The following is a 22,313-nucleotide window of genomic DNA, read 5'->3' as shown; positions in this document are numbered from 1 at the left end:
CACACACCCTGCCTCTGCTAGATGAGGGAAGGAAGGATAGGAGGAGAAAAGAGGTCCCACGAAAGGATCCAGCCCACGCTGCAGAGAAACTCGTCCAAGTCAATCCCGCGGCTGACCTCGAGACCCACCCCCCTTTGAAACTGACCACCGCGGAAGTTAATCACAAAGCTCTCATCCGACACCTTCCCTGAAAAGGGGAGGAAAGGGTTAATTTCCTAACAGTCAATAGGAATCACTTTTCTTCTTCTCCAGGGATCAGGCCCACTTCACAATAAACACTTTGTTTGATGGACCACAGCAAGGATGAACTCTGCTTTCAGCCAAAAAACCCTGGAAGGCCTGTGCAAGTTTCTCTCCGTCCATCCACACGCCCCCGCCACTCTGCCCACTAGACCTGCGGATTTGCTTTGACTAGTTACATCTCCACCTTGGTCCTCAGCCGGGTTTTGGAGGCGATGGTTGTATAATTTCAGGATGTGGCCCCGGGCTGACAAAATGCTTACCGGAATGTCGGATGTTAAATGGTTCCACGAATTTGGCCCACAACATGTATCATTCTTGTAGGTTCCTGTCCCATTTGTCATCCAATGACCCTTGACAACAACAAGAAGCTGCTCAAGGTTTCTGGGTCTTCATTCTCTCACCCGACCGTTGGAGGCATGAGAATGGGTCCTATTATAATCAAAGGCCCATATGATTTCAAATTAAAAAGTAGATTTCGAGATAGAATTGTTTCCTTGTTAAATGTTCCCAACCTTGTTCCTTAAAGGGAACGGCACACACTGTGGGAGTCTGAGAATAAGAAAGTGCAGTTCATAAATCAAGAGCTACTGTGTGACTCTGCTCTTTTCTGCTGCCAGAAATAAAAAAGAAAGGTTTCTATTTGAAATGGCATGCAGTGTGAATTCCGGTGGTGCCAACAACTGTTATAAACAAACCATTTTAAAAACACCTTCAACGTTATGCTAATTGGGGAACGGATTTTCAATTAATAGAAGCCGTTAATGGAGCAAACTTGAGGATGTGGAAAGTCTATTTCTGAATAGTGTAATAGATTCAGGGATACACCTTATGGCTGTGAGAATTCTGCCCTAAACCCACCATGCCCTGTGTCCCCACCATGGCCCACCACGTTGAATTGATCATCCATTCATTTCAACTTATCCAGACAAAAGCTTTCAGAATCTGCTCTAGTGCAGACCCTTGATTGATCTTTGATTTTTTTTTAAAGATTTTATGTATTTGTCAGACAGAGATCACAAGTAGGCAGAGAGGCAGGCAGAGAGAGAGTAGGGGAAGCAGACTCCCTGCTGAGCGGAGAGCCTGATGCGGGGCTCGATCCCGGGACCCTGAGATCATGACCTGAGCTGAAGGCCGAGGCTTTAACCCACTGAGCCACCCAGGAACCCTGATTTTTTATTTTTCCAACCAGGTAAATGATACACTTTTGAAAAGATGATGGTCTTTAAGCTAAAGGCCGGATTTTAACCAAACTAATTGTATCAAGTCTTAATCATTTCTCAGATTACCCAATGAGCAAAGAATTTTATGGACACTCTTTTGTCAAAATGACTAGACAAACTATTTATTAATCTGTTTCATACATTGTGTTCATTTGTACACTATTCCCCCTGTTTTCTTTTCTTTTTCTTTGGTTTTTTTTTTTTAGATTTTATTTATTTATTTGACAGAGAGGGAGAGATCACAAGTAGGCAGAGAGGCAGGGTGGGGGTGCGGAAGCAGGCTCCCCGCCGAGCAGAGAGTCCGATGTGGGGCTCCATCCCAGGACCCTGAGATCATGACCTGAGCCGAAGGCCGAGGCTTTAACCCACTGAGCCACCCAGGCACCCCTTCCCCTTGTTTTCTAGTAAATGACAGAGAAGACTGGCCAATTGCATGGACATTCTGTGTGTAACATTGGTGTTACTTAGAATTAAAACCTGGCTTTCCAAACACCTTTCCATGCTTTCATACTCATCTTGTCACTTCCCATTCCATCCCAAAAAAGCATTTGCGACCTTCCTCCTTCTGCATTTCTCTTTGCATGCTGTTCTCCTTACCCTCTAGAAACTGATAGTGGCTATTTTGTTGGGGATAAAACTCCTTTTTTTATTAAAAATGGGAATCTGAGCACCGCAATGACAAAATCGTGGAATATAAAGTGCGGAAGGAAATGCAGAATCTGCAGTTCCCCTTTGTACCAGCTTCAAAGTATTCTGCAGGTGGTTAATGGCCAAGGCAGAAAAAAGACCGTGACTTTGTTACCATGATAAGGAGTTCTAATATACAGGTGGCTAGAGTGAGGGGAGAGGCAGGGTCAGCATGGTGCGTCATTTCCCGAGATCTCATTGTACTCACTTCAGACATTAAAAAAATATATATCAAAGCTTCTTAATCGACTTGCACTGGTGGGACCTGCTTTTAGTCCTCTAGATCTTTGTATGGATTCAAGGAGAAACCTGTACCGATTTAGCATGTTTCCAACGGGCTACACACGACAGAGTATTTTCAGCAAAACAAGTGACCCACCTGAGTATCTGTCCTCATTTCTCAGTATGGGAAGTGCCTTAGTCAGACTCACCCATTCGGCAGCAAACCTTCTGTCATTTGCCTATATCCTCTCAAATTCAGCTCTTTACTGAGCAGAATACTCTCGCGGGTAATTCTTCAAACTAAAACTTTTCGTTAGCACGTTGAAGGTACAACAAAATGGCTAAAACTTTAGAATCCCATGTCAGCTTTAAAAATAAAATCCAATCTTGTCTCTAGCATCTGCTTACTATAAATATATTAATAGGGATACGAATTGTCTGCGTAATTTGAGACACACCACAAATAATGCTCTAAATACCTCTGGTGAAACTCAATTATTCATGCCCAGGGCCTGTGATATTAACAAGTATCATCTTTAGCATGTCGCTGATTTACATGAAGTCCTCAGGAATCAAGTTACTTTCCTGGCGACCATGAGATGAGATAAATTGCAGTGGACACTTGAGACCTGAGGAAGCAGAGTGTAGAAAGGATGGCCTAGATTCTGTGTGCTGGTCATTGTCTTTGGGGACTGGCTTGGGAGCAGTTCTGTGGTTCGTGAAGGGGCCTGAGCAGGGGGTGACTGGTGGGTAGTAGTGAGAGGACATGTCATCAGATGGCACTCGTGGGTGGGCCCTGGTTGCTAAGGAGGAAAGAAATAGGGGTTTTAATGGGATGGGACAGAACCCAAACAAGTTGGGGTTATTTTGCTCCAAACCTGTCCCACAACTTATTGTCTTGGAATTAAGCCTGAGCCTTGTGTTGCCTGGAATCGTCATAAAGAGACTCAGACACAGTTAGGTGGAGCTCTTCCTTCAGCCACCGACCACCTGCTTCACTCAGAGCCCACTAGATGCTGCCCAGACATCTGCAAATAGACCCTGTCTCCCGCATGGCAAGCAGTGTCTCCTTTGTTGACATTCTGTGGTGAGCTTGTGTTTCTTCTCAGCTACTCAGAGCAGGTCTCTGGTTAAGCTACAGCCTTTGACCTTTCTGTTCTTTTCTCCCTCTAGTCTCCAACTCTGGTCCAAGTCCTCAGTGACAAAAACTTTTATGTCTTTCCTGATATAATTCTATAATTTCTCCTGAAGCAGTTTAAGAAAGTTTTGTGCGAGGGTGCCCGGGTGGCTCAGTGTAGGTTAAGAGTCTGACTCCTGATTTCCAGCTCAGGTCCTGATCCTTGGGTTGTGAGATCAAGCCCCACATCGGGCTCCGAGCCGAGCGTGGAGCCTGCTTAAGAATTTTCCTCTCCCTCTCCCCCTGTCCCTCCCTCTCTCTAATTAAAAAAAAAAAAAAAAAAAATTCTGTGCCAGTTTATGATAGGGAAGGGACTCTCAACTATATTAACAATTGAACTGAATCCAGAGCTGGGAAGGAGAAGAAGAAATCTGGTTTTACAGCATTGCAAGTAACTATCTGGAGAGCCTCTTTCTAGCTCATTTTTTTTTCTTAAGTAATATCTACATCCTAATCATAAATCTTGCTGCATCCCAAAAGATGCTGTGTTTTATAAAGAAGTAGGAAAAAAGTAGAGGCTGGGAGTATGTCTCCCCATTTTTCTGGTATGTCAAGATCATACCAAAGTAATAAGAATTATAATTCTACATTATCCTACCTTAAAAACAAATTGCCTTCAGAAGCAATTGTCTGAAATAAAACGTGTTTGGGTCTTGCAGAGAAATCAGGAATTGGGAGGCAGATTCCAGTTCCAGGGCTGCCCCCATCATCCTGAGTGGCTTAGGAAAGTAACTCTTCTCTGAACCTCAGTGTCCTCATGCCTGATACAGGGATAAGAGTACCTATGTTACTGAGTGACAGTGAGTCTGAGTGAGATAAGGACCGGGAAGCCATCTTTCACTGGGCCAAGATCATAGTAATTATTCAAGAATTGTTGCATGAATCAGAATCCTCCATGGGCGGTTTCCCCCCTCTATAAAATACCAGAGCATCTGCTTGTACCCTGTCAAAGAGCTCTCCACTTGCACGACACAAGACTGACAAAGTGGCTCCCAGTAGGCATATCTATTTAAGCTCAGGGATGGCACCATTGTTTCCTACCACTAAAGCAGGTGGCCCAGTTCTCTGCCTCTCCACTAGCTCCCCAAAGCTCTAGGGACCAGATCATTTTGCTTTCCTTTTCACAACTTTTACCAAATGGGAAATCCCCTATTCCTTGTCCTCAACACACACACACACACACACACACACACACACACACACACATTGTTATACACATGCTTTCAACTCATTTTTTAAAATGTATTGCTTAAAAAGAAATTGTATCACTCTTTCTTCTGAGCAACCAAGCTAAAGGAAACAAGCCCGACAAGCTTGGCAAAGTTACCAGGTTAGAGAAATTCACAGGATGGTTATCATGTTTATTCTTTGTCTTAAGTGGTATGGGCACGTTTTACGAAGATGGTTCTGAAGGTTTCTCTTGTTCTTATCATGATCATCAGCCCATCCCGGTCTTGGCTGGGAGCCAGCCTGAGTTGCTCAGAACTTACTTTGAGCTGTATCTGGGTTGGTTGCAGAAGCTGGATATCATGAGATCTTATGTCCTTTTAAAGATCACAGTTCAATTTCCTCCTGGTGCAGAAGGTTCCCCAGGGATTTCTAAAGCTCTCCAATGAGAATTCGTTGCTAACTGTTTTCATTCTTGTTTTGTTTAGTCGTCTATTTATTTATTTATTTATTTAAATTGAGCCCCTACTGTGTTCCAGAGTCATCCACTTTAGAGAATTAGTAAGAGTCCTACCTCTGTGGAACGTGTCTCTGTGGGCTGTGGAAATGAGGCATTAACTCAGAGAATGGCTGGAGGGAGGAGGGAGGTTGCCTTCTGGGCAGGGCAATCAGAGAGCCTTTGGTAAAGGACTTGATCTCTAAGTGAGAGCAGGCTCTTCACTGTTCCTGCCTGTGGTCATCGGTAAACATGTTCTCAACTCGCCTTGTTCTCTGTCCCATTTTGTTTGTTTGAGACACAGCCACTATCTAGATGTTACTATCTCGCTATTTCCAGGTGTAGTCTGACAGCTGCGCCCTTTGTTCTAAGCTAATTGTAAGGCCTGGTTCTCACAAGAACCTATCATTACAGGAATTCATCTGCATTTTATCATTTGAAATCAGGCTTCCCTGATCAGGTAAAAACCTGGTTTTACCTGGTCTACATAACACCCTTCTAACTCATCTCTTGCCGCTTGCATCCAGAGCCATGGTTCTGACCCGAGATGTAACCGAAGATGTAACCTTCCTGCTACCGAAGATGCCATCCCAGCTCCCTATCATGGTTGGTCCTGCATTAGCGTTGTTAAAGGACAAAAGTACAGAGATCGAAGACTTGGATTCTAGTCATGGTTCTACCACATCTCAACTGCATCCCACAAATATCTTTCAGCCTCATTTATTTATTTTAAAACATAGGGACAGTGCTTGACCCTCTTAAAACCTTTTGGTAAGGAATGAAAGGCATAATATAAACGAGTACCCCACCAGCACCTTGCAAACTGCCCTTATTTATAGCCTCTGTTGAACCCCTGTCTAACCCTTAACTTGAATACATAGTTCTCCTCTGTTTCTTGCCATAGCTTATAATACTGAGCCTTTATCTAGTCTGGGAGAGATGGCTGTCTGAGCTACAATCTGAGAAATGAATACAAGTTAACCAAGTAAGAAGAAAGAGAAAAAGAGTTTCCCAGGCAGAGGAACAGCATTTGCAAAGGCCAGGTGACTCAAGGATGCATAGGGCGTGCTTTCCAAAGAACTGAATTCGGGCCATGGGGGACGGGGGTGGGGTGGGTAGAGAGTCAATGCTGGGAAGAGAGAGACAGAACGTAAATCAGTAACCTGGGAGGGAGAATTTAAGATTTGGGTCTTTTTCCCAAGAGCAATAAAAGCAATCAAAGCACCTTTACCAAGAGCACTGCATTACATTTCCATTTTTATAAAGACCACTCTGGCGACCCAGTGGAAGATCAGTTGGAGAAATTTAAAAGCCGACGCGGGGAGCGGCCCAGGAAGGCATTTCAAAGATCAAGAAAGAGACGATGCCGGCCAGGATTAGGAAGATGCAATGGAAGTGGAAGAAGCCACTTCGCACCGATGTGTTTCTTCACCTGCTCCTGGAGCAGAGTCACATGACCTTGGAGGGACCAATCAGAACTTCGCAAGCAAGACGGCCTCTTGCGGCAGGGATGCAGGATGCCAGATGCCGGAGCCTGTCTTTTCCAGGCAGATACACGGAGTCAAGAGGCTACTGGTGTGGCAGGGCATCTACGTTGCTCCAGAGAAGGGCCCAAGTCACAGCTCTAGGGGAGGTAGTTCCCGAGATAAGATTTCCATTTCGTCCTGCCCCTTGCTTCTGCTCCTATCAGGTTTTCTCTTTTCTCCCTTACTTTGATGTTATGAGTTACCTGTTACCTTTCCAATAATATTTTTGTCTGCTTGTGATACCCAGGGATAGTTTTCATCACTTGAAAGAGGGAAAATTCAGTTAAAATTCAGTTTTATTGGCATTTTATTTTCTATTTTTTTTTTAAAGATTTTATTTATTTATTTGACAGAGAGAAATCACAAGTAGACGGAGAGGCAGGCAGAGAGAAAGAGAGGGAAGCAGGCTCCCTACTGAGCAGAGAGCCCGATGTGGGACTCGATCCCAGGACCCTAAGATCATGACCTGAGCTGAAGGCAGTGGCTTAACCCACTGAGCCACCCAGGCACCCCAATTTTTTAAAATATTTTATTTATTTATTTGATAGACATCACAGGTAGGCAGGGAGGCAGGCAGAGAGAGGAAGAAGAAGGCTCCTTGCTGAGCAAGAGCCTGATGCAGGGCTCCATCCCAGGACCCTGGGATCACAACCTGAGCTGAAGGCAGAAGCTTTAACCCACTGAATCATCCAGGCACCCCTTCACTGGCATTTTAAAAACCTCTCCCAGATGCAAGCGTATGGTCTGGTCATCACATAACCCAGCGGCAAGTCCTGTGGGCTCACCTTCAAGGCATATCTTAAATCTGATCACGTCTCCTGGTAGTCAAAGCCCCCATGTCTTCAGTGGACCCCTAAGAGATCTTCTTTTTCTGCCCTTGTTGTACTTCAATATACCCTTTTTAAAAATAAAACCGAAACATGTCACTCTCCTGCTTAAAACCCTCCAGCATCTTCCCAGTCTTCTTAGGGCAATTAGAAGAATTTGCGTAATCTGTATTGTATACAGAGCAGCTACCTCTGATCTTGCCCACCTCTAGAAATTACCTCCTACCATTCCCCTTCCACTCTTCACTCTCTAGCATCACTGTGTCTCCCTCTTTCACTAACACAAAGGTCCAAAAATTATAGTGTAAGGGTGAAACCCGGCTCACTGGTCACTTCCATAAAGTTTTATTGGAACACAACATTCAGGTGATGATTTATAAAATTGTCTGCAGCTACTTACTGTCACAATACCACTGCAGACTTGAATGGTAGCAACAGAAACAATGTGGCCCACAAGGCCAAAATATTTGGGATCTGACTCTTTACAGAAAAAAATAATCCACTAAATTCCACTCTCATGAACAAGGCTTTTCCTGCCTCAGGACCTTTGTACTTCCTTTTCTGCCCATGTGGCTTCTTATCATCCCTGAAGTCTCCTCTTCAATGTCACCTTTTCAGAGACGCCATGTCTGATGAGGAGTTAAGCGAAAATCCTCCCCCATGTCCTTATTTTCTGAATCATAAACATGATTTTCATTTCAAAATGTTTGCCATGCCTGGATGATGACTTGTTTGTTGGCAGGACGACCCCACGGAATAGATGATAGCTTCCACGAAGAAAGATCCCCTTGCCTTCTTCACCACTATATCCCCAGCACCAGAGAAACACGTGGATTTCAGGTACTCACTAAATAGACATTGAAGGAATGAGCGAATACATCCTTAACTGAGATTTTCATTACAGTAAAAGAATCAGTAAAAGAATTTAACAATCCCTAAAATTGTTAAAACATCAATGCTGACAGTTCTGCAAACATCAGCTCTCGGTTCCTTCCATTAACCTTGTCTCTCCCCTGTCCTAGCCACCAGTTCACACATAGTTTAAAAAAAAAAAAAAAATACTGTTTACTTCAGGTTAGTAGCTTCCCTAGAATGATAATTCCTGTAATCATGCTGCAGAACTCTGGAAATCTGGAGTTGGGAAGGAAAATGAGCTTGGCACTAAGAAGTATTTTGTAAAGTTTATTAAAGCAACAACTGAATTATTAGCCATGTGGTACTCCCAACACTGATACATGTAATTATATTGTCATGTTAAAGATATGCTCAAATATAATATATATCGTACTATTTAATTTGAGCTATTTCTGGAGGTAAGTCGGCATGAAGTGACAATAGTCTAGGGGTTTGTTACAGCCTCTGATCCAAAAACTCCATTTGTGGCAGTTTGTCCTAAAGAAATTCTCTTGGATGAGCATAGTGATGGTTACTAGTGTAACTAATTTGTACCAATATTTGTAGTAGCAAATTTTGGCCCTGACCTCACCGTCTAATAAGTGTAGGATTGTTTCATAGGTAATGGTACAATCAGAACATTACTCGTTACTTTTAACATAGTAGTTAAAAGTGCGGGAGTAGAATGAGAAACAACTTGAAACATGTCGTCAGGTGGAAAAAAAATAAAACAGGACTAAAACAAAACAAAACAAAACAAAAACAGCTTGCATTACATATATATATATGTATACATACATATATATATATATATATACATATATACATACATATATATATATATATATACATACATATATATATATATATGTATTTTTTTTTAAATAACAGAATGCTACATGACAGAATGTCAACTGTGGCTCTCTATTTGGTCTGATATTTTTTGCTCTTCCTTTTTCTTCTTTTTCCTTATTTATATTTTACAGTGAACATGCGCTGCTTTAGCAAAGAGGAAAAAACAGGTAATTTCAGTTGGTACCAATTCTGAGTCTCCACAAAGGGAAAGCAAACCAATAGCAATCTAAAAGCATTTATTAGGGCCTTTAAAAGGCAACTATAAATAGCCCAGAGAGGCAGACAGTCCTACAGACGTTTAAAGTCAGACATGGATGCTGTAATTTTTGCTGGAACAATTCACAGAAACAAATATAGTGACATTTAATTCATCTAAGTAAAACCAGATCTCATTTAAAACAGGGGGGGGGGGGGGTGTTGGGGATGGAGAGGGAATCGGGTCCGATTTGGCCACTGGAGACCAATTGCAGACTTCATGAAAGCACTTGGTAACAAATCAGGGATACGTAAAGCAGAGTTAAAATTAAACAGGGATCAGATGCAATCCTTCTTCTCAGTGCCCCTCTTTCTCCCTTCCCCATTCCAAAACATATTAAACTGTTAATACCTTCATTTCTTGGCTGGCTATCCCAAAGTCTGTTTTAGGCATCTTTCTTTTATCTTAATATTTTCAATGACTTTGGAAAGAAAATGTTAAAAGTTGTGCTATTTTGCAACTTCACTATTTTCAGGCCCATGTTGTTAGATTTTAAGACCCAGGGAAATGGTCCTTTGAAATGGGTGGATTGGAGAAGGAGGGTCAGATGTTTGTGATGTAGATTTGCCTCACAGGTGGCCCTAGCCAGTTCTTAATAATTCATTTTCATGAACTCCAAAACGTCATTAAGACACCTTGCCAAGCAATACAGTACAGTAGTGTTTCTTGAAGTGTTGTCTACCACCAACCCAATGGGAAAATTCTAGGAGAGCACGTTACACCTGCAACCATTGTGCTTCAACACAATAATTTTGATCCCTTCACCCCCCCAGCCCCAGCTGATTCCTATATATCTTTTTTTTTAATATTTTATTTATTTATTTGACAGAGATCACAAGTAGCCAGAAAGGCAGGCGGGGCGGGGCGGGGGGGGGAGCAGGCTCCCCGCTGAGCAGAGATCCTGATGTGGGGCTCAATCCCAGGACCCTGGGATCATGACCTGAGCTGAAGGCAGAGGCTTTAACCCACGGAGCCACCCAGGTGCTCCAAAGATATTATTTATTTATTTGACATAGAGAGATCACAAGTAGGCAGAGAGACAGAGAGAGAGACAGAGACGTGTGCAAAAGTTACTCAACTCAGCTTTCAGACTTAGCCGAAAGCCCAATGCGGGGCTCAATCCCAGGACCCTGGGATCATGACCCGAGCCGAAGGCAGAGGCTTTAACCTACTGAGCCACCCAGGCACCCCCCTATTTATCTTCAAGATAGAGATCTACTACCTTAGAGTTTCAAGAATGGAGACACTGAGATGGAGTTCAGATATCTGTTTAATCTTTAGTGAGACTAGGTACGTGTGCAAAAGTTACTCAAACTCTTTGAGCCATGATTTGCCCATCTGAAAATTGCAAATCATACAACTTCCATGAAGATTAAAGGAAGCTGTGTCCCCAAGTCTCCTTTCATAGTGTTGGTGCTTAATACGTATTTAATTTCAGTGCTTCTAGTTATGACTACAGTCCATTGAAGTACAGATCTAAACGATGAGAGAGAGGCTGCCATTTTCTTTAACCATAAATTATTAGACGGGCAATTTCCCAGACTTGTTTAAAAGTTCCCTTCTAGCATCTGATTGTCTGGACATAACCTTTAGGGAGGCATGGCAGAGCTGCCCAGAGAAGCCACAAGTATCATTAGGAATAGGAGTCATTATGGACTAGTGACCCACCTCGCTTTCTAAATGGTTCGGGAGCTGCTTTGGTTGAACCTAGCTGGGCATTCCAAAACAAAAGTCATCTATGAAAAACATAAGTGCCATGATTTTTTACCTTCTTCAAGTTTGGTATTTATGGTATTCCAAAAGAAAACCTAGTCCTATCTCTGCTGGCATTTTCCCATTTGGGGTAAACTGCCTTCAAATTGTCCTCTTTGGCAATTTACAGAGAATCTATCGATTGTCCTATTCAGTCTTCTGGGAATCACTGAACTGATACATATGATTTGCCAGACTGGGAACGGCCTGAATAGTGTCTACAAGGTCTTTACCCTTTAAATAATCGACTTTCTTTCTACCTTAAACTGTCAAAATGAAAACTCAGGACATCTTCATTGAGGAGGAAAATAAAGCAACTGTTATTGGCTGTTATCTCAATTTCCACTGTCCCTTGTGGATACAGATACATTGAGAAAAGGTCTTTAAAATGCAAGACAAAAGAATTCCCTGGGAAGATTCAGTTAGATAGCCTATTAAGGCAGTACCTTAAGCTTGGTGTTGCCTATCACAAGAGATTCGCTTTCTATTCTGTGTCTTTTCAAGGGCACTTGACAAAAAAGCATTGCCACTTACTGCAGATAATAGAAGATTTAAGTAGCTGATGGAAGTTAGAGCATTTGATAGACTCTTAAATTTCTATGTATGTCAGTTTTCATATTTTCTCCACAAGTTATAGTTCTGTCTCTACTACAGTGTTATAGAAGCAGAATGAATCATCCTACCCTGAGTTGGAAGATTTGATTCTATTATCTGTGAATGCCTATGCAAACAGAAGTGACCCCCATTAGTAATAGTTCTCTTAAAAAGAGACGTGATTTTATTCCAAGTCTATTTTTCTTGATGGGCACTAGGGAGCTCATTGTGGGACATGCTAAGATATTTGAACCTTCATTGTAAGAGACTGTTTAATTTAGCTAAACTATACTAATGCCTGTAATGAGCTAGGGGAAAAAAAATCGTGGAAACAAGTTTTGTGTATTCTTCAGTTCGATTAACATTCAACTATATCTGAGGCATTGTGAGGGCTATTATGAGCAGTTTGAGGATGGTTACTGCCCTGAAGGAGCCTCCATCATGCCCAGTATACCACAGATATCTGGTCAACCCACGGGAGCGCGGAAGTATCTGTGGTAGAATAACAAAGTGGCATTATGCTGTAGATCCAAAAGAAATGTGGTTGGGTTTGTGACCTTCCCAGCCTCTAACATGCAAAGGGGCTTCTCCAGCATTTCACTTTTGTGGTTAATTTTTGACTTTCTAAGCTAATGAAGGGAGATGTTGCTATAGATAAGTCACAGGAGGAAAGCAATGAGAAATCGATTTGCATTTGGCTTTGAATAAATCATATGCTCTGGAAAGAATGCCCCATTTCTGTACTTTGCAGGCTATTAAAATGATTTTTCTGTTCCCTGAATTCAAGCTATCAGACTGGCAGGATGTAATCAAGGGGAACATTCTGGGCAGCTGAGCAAAAGGCAGTTTAGGAATTTTTATCTTTAATTTCTTGGGCTAATTCATCCAGCAGATAATCTGCCTATGGAAATTTAAGTGGTGCTTGGCTTGAACAAATAGATTTCCCACATCCAAATCCAAATTCACTCTTTGCCAAAAATGTACACAGCATAGCTATATGTAAGAAGGTTTCCAATGTGTTTTGAAAATTCAACAATTTTTAGCTACTGATTTTATCAAAAATTATTCATGTAATTTTAATTGTAGCCAACATGGTCTCCTTTTATTTGAGACTGATTGGAGGAGGGGGTGGAAATGAATGCTTTCTCTGGTAATATAATTACCTTTTGCTTCAACTTCTTAAAAATGCCACTTTGCACCCATGTCTGGTAGATAACATTTACAAAAAACTCATTCAACAGATGAGTCTTGGCAGTACTGCAGAAATTTAAAATCTTAATGGAAAGAATATGCTATGAACTAAAATAGCTTTTTCCATTCATAGACTTTAGGAGCAGAGGAAGACATACTGGGTTTTTAACTGAGAAATGTAAACATCATTGGCATTTGAACTTCCAAATTTCATGTAACTTTGTAGAGAGACAAATTGGATGCCCTCATTGAAAAAAAAAAAAAATTACAAACCAATCCTCAAAGGCGGATTTTCAACAACTTGTGAATAGCCTCATGCCAGCTTCCATATCCACAAACATTTAAGAAAGGAAACATAATAGGCTGAGGGAGTATTTGTCCTGTTAGTCATTCATAGTTGGCTAAATGGCACTAAAATCTCGTGAAAACCAAAGGCCCCACCCCTTCCTCTCCACCACCACCAACGCAGAACTTCCCCTTGGGTCTTGGGTTCTTGGACCCAGGCTTGCCTTGGCAACACAAGATCTATGCCTGTGTCATCAAGCAATACTGATCTCCACTGGCTCTTCCCAGCAGTGCCATTCATGCCTTCTATCCTGGTCACCTGAATCAAAGAACACTCTTCGTATGGAAACAACACATTGGGATTTGTGGTCTTGCCCATGTGTCAGCGTATTTCCCTCATCCCTTTCCCCAAGGAGATTTTACTGTCAGTTCAGTAGACCAACACTAATAAAAATCTCAGGTATCTAAACAGGGATGGCCAGGAAGTCAGAGGACCACCAAGGAGCTCAGTGTGGTGCCACCTTGAAGGTCCAGCCAATAAGCAATTTGTGATGCTAATCGAGGGTTCTCTGTGTACTTTCCACCTCTACTTTTAATGACATCTTCCCTTCAGTCCTGCTGGATCTTTTCTTAAGAGGTCTCAAAGCTGTCATCCGCGTCCTCCGTTCATCCTAACAAACATCTCCAAAAGCAAGTTTTATTGTATCCTTTGTTTTGTAAATTAACAAACTAAGACTTAGAGCAATGAAGATGTTGACTAAACAAGTAGGCTTCAGCCCAGGGCTCCAGAACCAGGTTATAAGTGGTGCATAAAGGCGAATGTCATGCTCTTGGGTGTGCATGTTTTTTTGTCTCTAAGGCTCAAGCCAGATCTTCTAAAATCAGGGAGATTGTGTACTATTCCTGAAGGTCCAAACACCAGGGTTGTAGGGAAACATTTCAGCATCTGTGGTTGTTTTTAAGCTTTCCTGAGATGTATCTACCCACTCTACAGATAAGATCAGCCCTTGATGTGCACTCCAGGATACCAAGATAATCCCACCTCATCGAACCATTAAGAAATGTCAGCAAGGAAGGAGACCAAAGGAAATTCAGAGCTGGAGTGGGGGGTTGTTGGGGAATGCTGTCAATGAGAGCTTATTGGGCGCTGCCTTTTCATGGAGAGGAATGTTTCCAATTGTGAGATTACACCGTCCGTGGGTGGGCTTGTTGGCTTTGGACGCCCTTTGGAATGAAGCCAGTGTTTGAACACAAAGGGAAAAACAATCCAGTGTGGTTGATGTCACAGAGCATCCTGAGGAAAGCAGCAAGGATAACGCTTCCTACTGCTTGGATCCAAAGAACACAGATTAGTTCGGTATGAATTCCTTGTGCAGCCAGTAGCTTGGCTGTTATGGAGGGCTCCGTCCTAATCATAAAGTCTCAGCCCTGGAGAGGAGGGTGTGTGGGTGTCAGTCTGGTTCCTGATCTGTGAGTTAGAAAATCAGTTCTCCCACCTCCCCTGCACACACGCGCTTGATTGTTTACGAATCCCTCTAAGAAGGAAAAGGCCATTTCCACTGGGAAAGACAGGACACGGGCTTACTCTCCTCAAGGACACTTTCAAACTCTGATCAGAGATCTGCCTTCTCATAGAGTAATGGTGATTATTAGATATGGGAGGATGGGTGTCGAGAAGAGGGACCCAAAACAAAAGGGGCTTTTTGTAGAGGCAGACAACAGTAAAATTAAGAGACATTCATGCCCTAACCAATGACTGAGGACAGTCTATTTGTTAGGTCAAATCAGAGATGAAAGAAGATCTATGTATTGTAAATATTTTTACATTGTCTGTGTATTTTTGATATCTTATCTTAAAAAGAAAACCAAACCAAACCAAAACAACACAACATTCTGGCTGACTAGGGAGAGACTTCCCCTCCCAGGGCTAGGGAATTCTTCCAACTAACAAAAGACCCAGCCTGGAACATGCTTCTGATTATAAAAACCAACTGATGCACAGCCCTATCTCTTCCATCTGGCCCGTCCATTCAAGGAGGCAATATTCTTCTGCCTTCATTATCCCACGGCCAGGTATCGAGCTGTCAAACTCCCATAGCCACAAGCCCACCAAAATTATTTACACTAGCCAAGCCTAACCTATGCGTCCTGTCCTGCCTGGCCTTTCCCGCACAAATCCCTATAAAGGTCATGGCTTCGACACTCCCCTCGCTCCTGTCTTCTATCTTCTGACCACCCTGGCATCTTTCTCTTGTGGTCCTGTGCTATGCACTGAGCCTCCTGTCTTGAGGGCCTGTGAGAAGAATGTATTACCCATTATAGGCCAGAGAGTTTAGGTAGAAGTAGCACCTTCCACTATGGAGAGGTATCTTGTAACATTGTAGGTGAACGATAGCATATCCTGAGTCTTCTGTCTTGAGGGTATTGGCCAACGTTGACCAAGCAGCTGGTGGTAGAGTACAGCTGCCATAGCTTCTTGCTCTCAGTATGTGTGGGTCTAGGAGGCTACAAGGGTCACCTTGAATGGCTGTGAGCACTAACTTAGGGAGAAGATGGAAGGATCCTTCCAAGTATCAAATCAGATACATGCAGATCTAGGTAATACAATGGCCAGACTATTAAGGTCAAAGTTAAAGACTTAGGATTGCCACTGGAGTGGGGCACAGGCTGTGCTTGGAGGCAAACCCAGGTATACAATTGCAGAAGGACACAGTTTAGCTGAGCTGCTGGAGGAGAGTAAAGAGAGAAAAGAATTACAGTTAATCACTTATCAGCCACCAACGGAGGGGCCAAGGGACAATAAGGAAGGGAACAAACAGAAGTGGGGAATTTAAGAGAAGTGAGACAAGGCAGCAGGTACGGGTTCCCGCAGGCAAGCATGGCATATTAAAGAGGGAATGCCCAAAGTCACTGGGCTCTAGGTGGGGAGCTGGGGTTCAGGATCTGGACTCCAGACTGAGAAAGGATGAGGGTCAGATACAACCCTTAGCCTGAAAAGAAAGACATCTTAAGTGCCAGGCACTCTATGTCCATGTATCTGTTTTAATTTTTTCCCAAATTCTGACAACCAGTTATCAGCATCAACCCCATGGTAAGGATGCAGAGTTAAAGCTGAACTAGTTCAGTAGCCCCATCCAGGGTCACACAGAGAATAAATGTTGGGGGAAAAAAAGACTACAAGAGATTCATCACATTCTACTACTCAATTTTGAAACCTTAATGAGAAGAGGAGCTATTAGAAACAGAATCAGGATGAAAGTGGATCTCTGGACCTGATCACAGGGGAAAAAAAGGAAATTCAGTCACTACAGTTGGGCACAAGTTCAGGGCAGAGCTAACTGTAAGAGATACTGGGTAAGTCCCATAAGGTGTGTTCCAGAACCCCTTAGGTGCTTTATGGATTGACCCATCTCAAAACCCGGAGCAGAGGGACCCTCATGTAGGGTCAATGCCTTTAGCTCTAGAGATCAAAGTAATTCACAGCATGGATATATAAGCAAATGATTTCCTTCAAAGCTGATCTGTCTCAAGCCCAGAAGGTCAGCAAGAGGTGAGCAGTAGGAAAGATTAAATGAGCTTAAAAACATATCTCTTCCAGAAAATCAAGAGAAAGATGCAAAGAAAATAGTTTCACCCACACAGAATTTCTAGTGAAAGTTGTCAAAGTTTCTTCCACTGGAGACAATTCATACCTGCAATGTGATGTTCAACTCTGGATATCTTCCTCCTTAGAAGTCACTATCAAGGTAAGATGTGGAGCACAGCAGGAAGTGGAAAAGAAGAAAACATCAAAGAAATATAATAGAGTCATGTGTTTAAAACCTTTGCTGAGTACCAACTATATTCCTGTATGTGAACTAATTGTACTGAGGTCATCACATGCCTCTGCTCCAAGAAGCTCATAGGCTGAATTTCAGAGATGGGACATCTCTATTCATCAGGAGAGAAAGACATTTGCTGTGTGATGCCACAGAAGGTAGGGTGGGGGTCTGGGTGTGGGATGGACAGGGAAGTAAATTTAATACCTGCATCGAGAAGAATATTTTTATTGTTAGTATCTCTAATAATTGAGTGACGATTAGGACTCTCAGGGCACTTGGGTGGCTCATGGGTTAAGCCTCTGCTTTCAGCTCAGGTCATGATCTCAGGGTCCTGGGATCGAGCCCTGCATTGGGCTCTCTGCTCAGCAGGGAACCTATTTCTCCCTCTCTCTCTGCCTGCCTCTCTGCTTATTTGTGATCTCTCTCTCTCTGCCAAATAAATAAATAAAATCTTAAAAAAAAAAAAAAGATTAGGACTCTCTACTCAGAATTTGGATGACAGCTTAAAGAATAGACAGACATTTTCTGAACTTGTTAGGAAGTTTCAACCATGTAACTCTTAAGATCTCTTGCTCAAAGATTTAAGGATTTTTGTGTCGTGTTTCATTAACTAGTAAATAGCATCTACTCCAAATCTATAAGGTGAATTGTAATGAAAGACTGGCCAAGAGGATTAAAAATAAAGTGTCTGAAAGAACTCATTGTCTCATTAAAGTAAACACACTTGAGTCGTCTGATTTTTTAAAATTCTTATAAGCCGTATTGTCACAGAAATAGGAAAGATCATACTGAGATTTTTTTGTTGCACTTTTTAAAAAATTTTCGCTGATCTGTTTTTATTTTCATTTTGTATTTCTGTGCATGCCCTAAACTAAACACACACACACAAACACACACACACACACACACAGCCTCAGCCTGGATCATGGGATTTTTCTTAGTAAAAAAAATAGAGAAACCCAGGGCAATGGTTGACAGGGAAGTTTCCAAGGGCAGGAGATGCCTCTGGATCAGTTCACCCTTGTGCTCCAAGATGCCCCTGAGTCCTACTGTGAGATTGGGCAGGCGGTCTCTTATAGGTGAACCAAACTCAGGTTCTGATGGTCTGGTCTCAGAAAGGCCTTATCAGGTTCCTATCACAATCTATCATTCCAGATACATTATTTATTTAATGGAAACAAAGTAGTGCCTTTGCCTTAATCTGTTAGATTTGACTACTGGAGTCAGACTGATTTCTCTTTGCATCTCATCTCTACCACGTACCTAGCTGAATTCAGAGTAGTTATTTTCTGTCTTTGATCTCCTCCTTTTAAAAAGGGTAATTCAGAGAATTAAATCAGATAGCATTGCCAACGAGTAGGTGTCCCATAATGTCAGGAGTTTTCACCCGGAGCTTAGCACTTGGACAAACTAGGAACTTTGCCTCAGCTGATTTGAAGCTACTCCTGCTACCATGACAGAAGTTTTGATTGCAAGAGATCAAAATGTGAAGTGACTGATTTGTCTTCATTAAACTAGCTCTACACAAAAGTACATCCTGGGCCCTCACTCTCTTGTTGACTTTCATCACCCATCGTGCCGGCCCAACATATCTTCCCTGACCTGCCCCGCATCACTGGGCTGCAGAAACTCGGCTCCTCAAAGAGGTGAGGCCCAGGGCTAGAATGCGGATGTCTGAATGTTCAATACTGCTGGTCAGAAAACCAAGTCAGAAGCAGGTGGAGGCTGGTATACCTTTGACAATGCAACAGTAACCAATCTTCCTTATGACAAAATTGCAATCAGCCGGACTTCTCTCAAGCCTGAAAACCGGAGGATATGCTCCTTGGAGTGAAGTCATTTGAGATATTACTGTGAGCTTAGTTTTTAATCCACGATCATGTCCACATCAGTTTCCCCCCCTCTAACACAGAGCCAGTATCCATTGTCTCCACGTAGCTTGTGCTCACGGGGTGCCAGATACCCTATCAAATGAGACTCAGTGATATCTCAGAGACAGACCTTATTACAGGTGTCTGAAAAGGAGGCAGAGAGAAGCTAGGTAACTCAGGAAGGTCGTGCTTCTGATAAGCAGCCAATTTGGGCTCTACCTGCAGGATCATGGGCTTTTAGGACCTCTGGGGATATTATCCCTAGCTCCTAAACTCTCAGCATTATGTCAAGGCTCATTAAAATCAAAGAAAGAGCAGGAAAAGGGGCTTTTAAAAGAAAAGTTTCAGGAGTTTCATCAATAAGGCATGTTTATGTGCCATGGCCATGCACCTCTGCAATCTTGGAATTTCCAGGTAGATGACTTGTATTATCTCAGCCTCTGCTCCTTCGCCTGGCCAAATGGGATGCCGAAGGCACGGAATGGAACAGATGGCTCTTTACTGCATAGCGACGGTACAGACTGCAAATCGAAAGACAACAAGGAGTCGAAGAAAACCTTAAAAAGTTAGAAGGCTCAGGGGTTTTGTACCTCATCAGACTTAACAGCTTGAGAAGATTATCATGTACTGGAGTTAACTTTTAGCAGCTTTTTTTTTCTCCTAGCACGACTTTCCAGTATTTCCGTCTCTATTTTTAGCGGTAAGGACGCAATGAATTACAAATCAAAGACAGCATGTTTTAACACGGTCTTTCAAATTCTTGATGCCACTTTGTTGTCACTTTGAAACAGTAGAAGGGTGACAGAGACCTTCAAAAAAGAGGGTTTTATGAATGATTGTTTCCACCGGAGGTTAAAGACTCATCCTTTTCCATGTCGCCCCCCCACACCCCACCCCAACCCAACCCCCGGCAACAAGTAATGTTCAGCTGGCTAAGTCATCATGCTTTCAGTCTCTCTCTCTCCCCGAACGTTACTTCCCTTCACTGATCTATAAATGGCACTCACATTCTTAATCTGTTCGGTGCAGCTCTCCCCAGAGATTATATGAGAGAAAGAAAGACTATTCCCTGCCATAGATGGTAGGGCATTTAAGAGCCAAAGGAAGCACCCTTCAGGTGCCTATTAGCAGGCATACATGCAAGCAAGAACGAGCTCAAGATCAGACAAGCAATTCATTGAGACTTGGATCATTCTGTAACCCGCTAAATGGTCTTACCTTAGTTCCAGATAATGAAGTTCAGACCCAAACCTGGTGTCCTTTTCATCTCAGAGCACTGCAACTATGCATCCCAGGCTCCTTTCTCATTGCTCCTTCCTGCCCCCTCTGAAGCTGTCAGCACCTACCACCATGGAGATGAGAAACCCCACAGGAGAATCTCATCCTTCTTTGCTTTTCCGGACACATTCACCACACACAAAGGCCAGTGAGTTCTCAGCTTCACTCTAGTGAATCAACACTTTCTTTAACTGGTTCCCATGCCTACACGTAGTAGACAGTCTTGCCAATGGCAGCTTACAGAATACAAGCATCGAGAAGGAATAGCCTTCCTCCCTGCCCATCTACATCTTTGTCTTGTGATCAGACCATTGTGACCTTATTCAACAACAAGGATCTCCCCAAATCGCAAAGTGGCCACAAAGGACCCCCTAAACTTCTTACTGTTCCAGAAGGCTGGATTTTCTCTTACTCACACCTCCCGGACTCGTACAACTTCTTCCAAGTATGTTCTTCTTAGCTGTAGGTGCTCTATTATCGCCGTAAAGATTTTTCTGTGCAAACACACACCCTGTCTATGTAATCCTATACCTAAGGCAAACAGCATCTTGCCCAACATCATTGCATTTGGGTTCCAGGAAAATGTGTGCCCCTAGATGACCACTGACAACCTCAGTAGTGGTTCCAAAGCTAGAGCTTAAATCTCTTTCTGAGAAACTGGTTTTGTTTTCTGGCTTGTTTGCTTGCTTCTTCTAAGTCTGGGATCAGGGAGGGAACACATTTCTTACTCGATGCCCATTTTTATCTATCGAGAAGTCTTAACATTTGGAATGAACTGGTCATAAAAATGTGGACATACATAAGTAATTAAGCAAATACTGGTGCCATTTACTGGGATAATGGAACTGGGAGAGAAGGGATTTAGAAGTTGAGGTATTCTTGTGATAACTGGATATTCTCTCTGGCAACCCAGTGAAAATGTCAGGTAGACAATATAATACTCTGGAATTGAGGGGAGAGGTCTAGAAGTAGAGGTTGTCAGTACATATATAGTATGTACTTATTCATAAAATCATGAACATAGGTGAGACCAGACAGGCAGTGAAAATAGTTAGAAAAGAGAGGAATGACAGTGATCAAGCTCTTGGGCAACCCAAGCTGGGGTTAGGAAGATGAGGAAGATCCTATAAAGAGGACCAAGAAGGTGAACTGATTGAAGTTGAAAGAAAACCTCCAGAAGGGGTATGAAGTAAAGGAAGTATGATAAGGAAAAGGGAGTTATCTGTGTCACAGATTAATGATGGGTCAGGAGGAGAAGGAAGAGTTGACCACTGGTTGTGGCAACATGATATCACTGGTGACTGATGAAAGATGTCTCAATAGCGTCCTAGAATCAGATGCTTGATGAGTCCAGGAACAGGTAGGAACAGGGTGGGAAGGAGTGGAAACCATATGTATCCCATTTGTAGGGATCCCTGCTGTCAAATGGAGTAGGAAAATGCTTGAAGGATGGGAAGAGATATAGGGAGCAGCAAGGATTTATTTTTCAGAGAAAGAGTTTCTGCTTTCTTTTATTTTAATATGGGAGATGTTATGATTTGTCACTTAAGATGTCGCCAACTTACTGATTTTTTAAATAAAGTACATGTCCTACAATTAGTTCTCTGTGTTGTTTCCATTACAAATAAGTACTTTCAGAAGATTTGAAGAAGGTGTCTTGTTTGACCTCATAGTTTCATTTCAAAATCATAGGGAGAGAATAGAATACTATTATTGGATTTACAACTAGGTCTGCTCTGTGCATGATGTATTACTAAACGCCAGTTTCAACTAACTGGGTGAAAAATGAATAATCAACTCTTTTCTCTCAATATTTTTCTCTCCTATTTCTCTCCTACATTATGTAAAATACTTCACTTAATTTCAACTGAAATACAACTGTTTTTATAATTGTGTAACATGATATAATCTACAGGAAATATAAAACCCACATTAATAACCTAACATTGAT

General features: G+C 42.4%; 1 protein-coding gene across 8 annotated transcripts in view; it reads right to left on the bottom strand.

Annotated features, from left to right (window-relative positions):
* KCNJ16 (potassium inwardly rectifying channel subfamily J member 16) overlaps nucleotides 1-22,313 on the bottom strand; it is a 54,018-nt gene that overhangs the window by 4,765 nt on the left and 26,940 nt on the right. For 3 of the 8 annotated variants that reach the window (XM_013054488.2, XM_013054492.2, XM_004749071.3), the window contains exon 3: nucleotides 504-672. The exons of 1 other annotated variant lie outside the window; for it this stretch is intronic. The gene's annotated coding sequence lies outside the window, so the exon portion shown is untranslated. 4 more of the 8 variants (XM_013054491.2, XM_045080967.1, XM_004749072.3 and 1 more) reach the window with 4 other exon arrangements.

This window comes from Mustela putorius, unplaced genomic scaffold (assembly GCF_011764305.1).
Source record: "Mustela putorius furo isolate JIRA1106 unplaced genomic scaffold, ASM1176430v1.1 tig00000487_pilon_pilon_pilon, whole genome shotgun sequence".
Taxonomy (NCBI): Eukaryota; Metazoa; Chordata; class Mammalia; order Carnivora; family Mustelidae; genus Mustela; species Mustela putorius.
The sequence above is the reverse complement of the archived record's forward strand: the minus strand, read 5'-3'. Positions and strand labels throughout refer to the sequence as shown.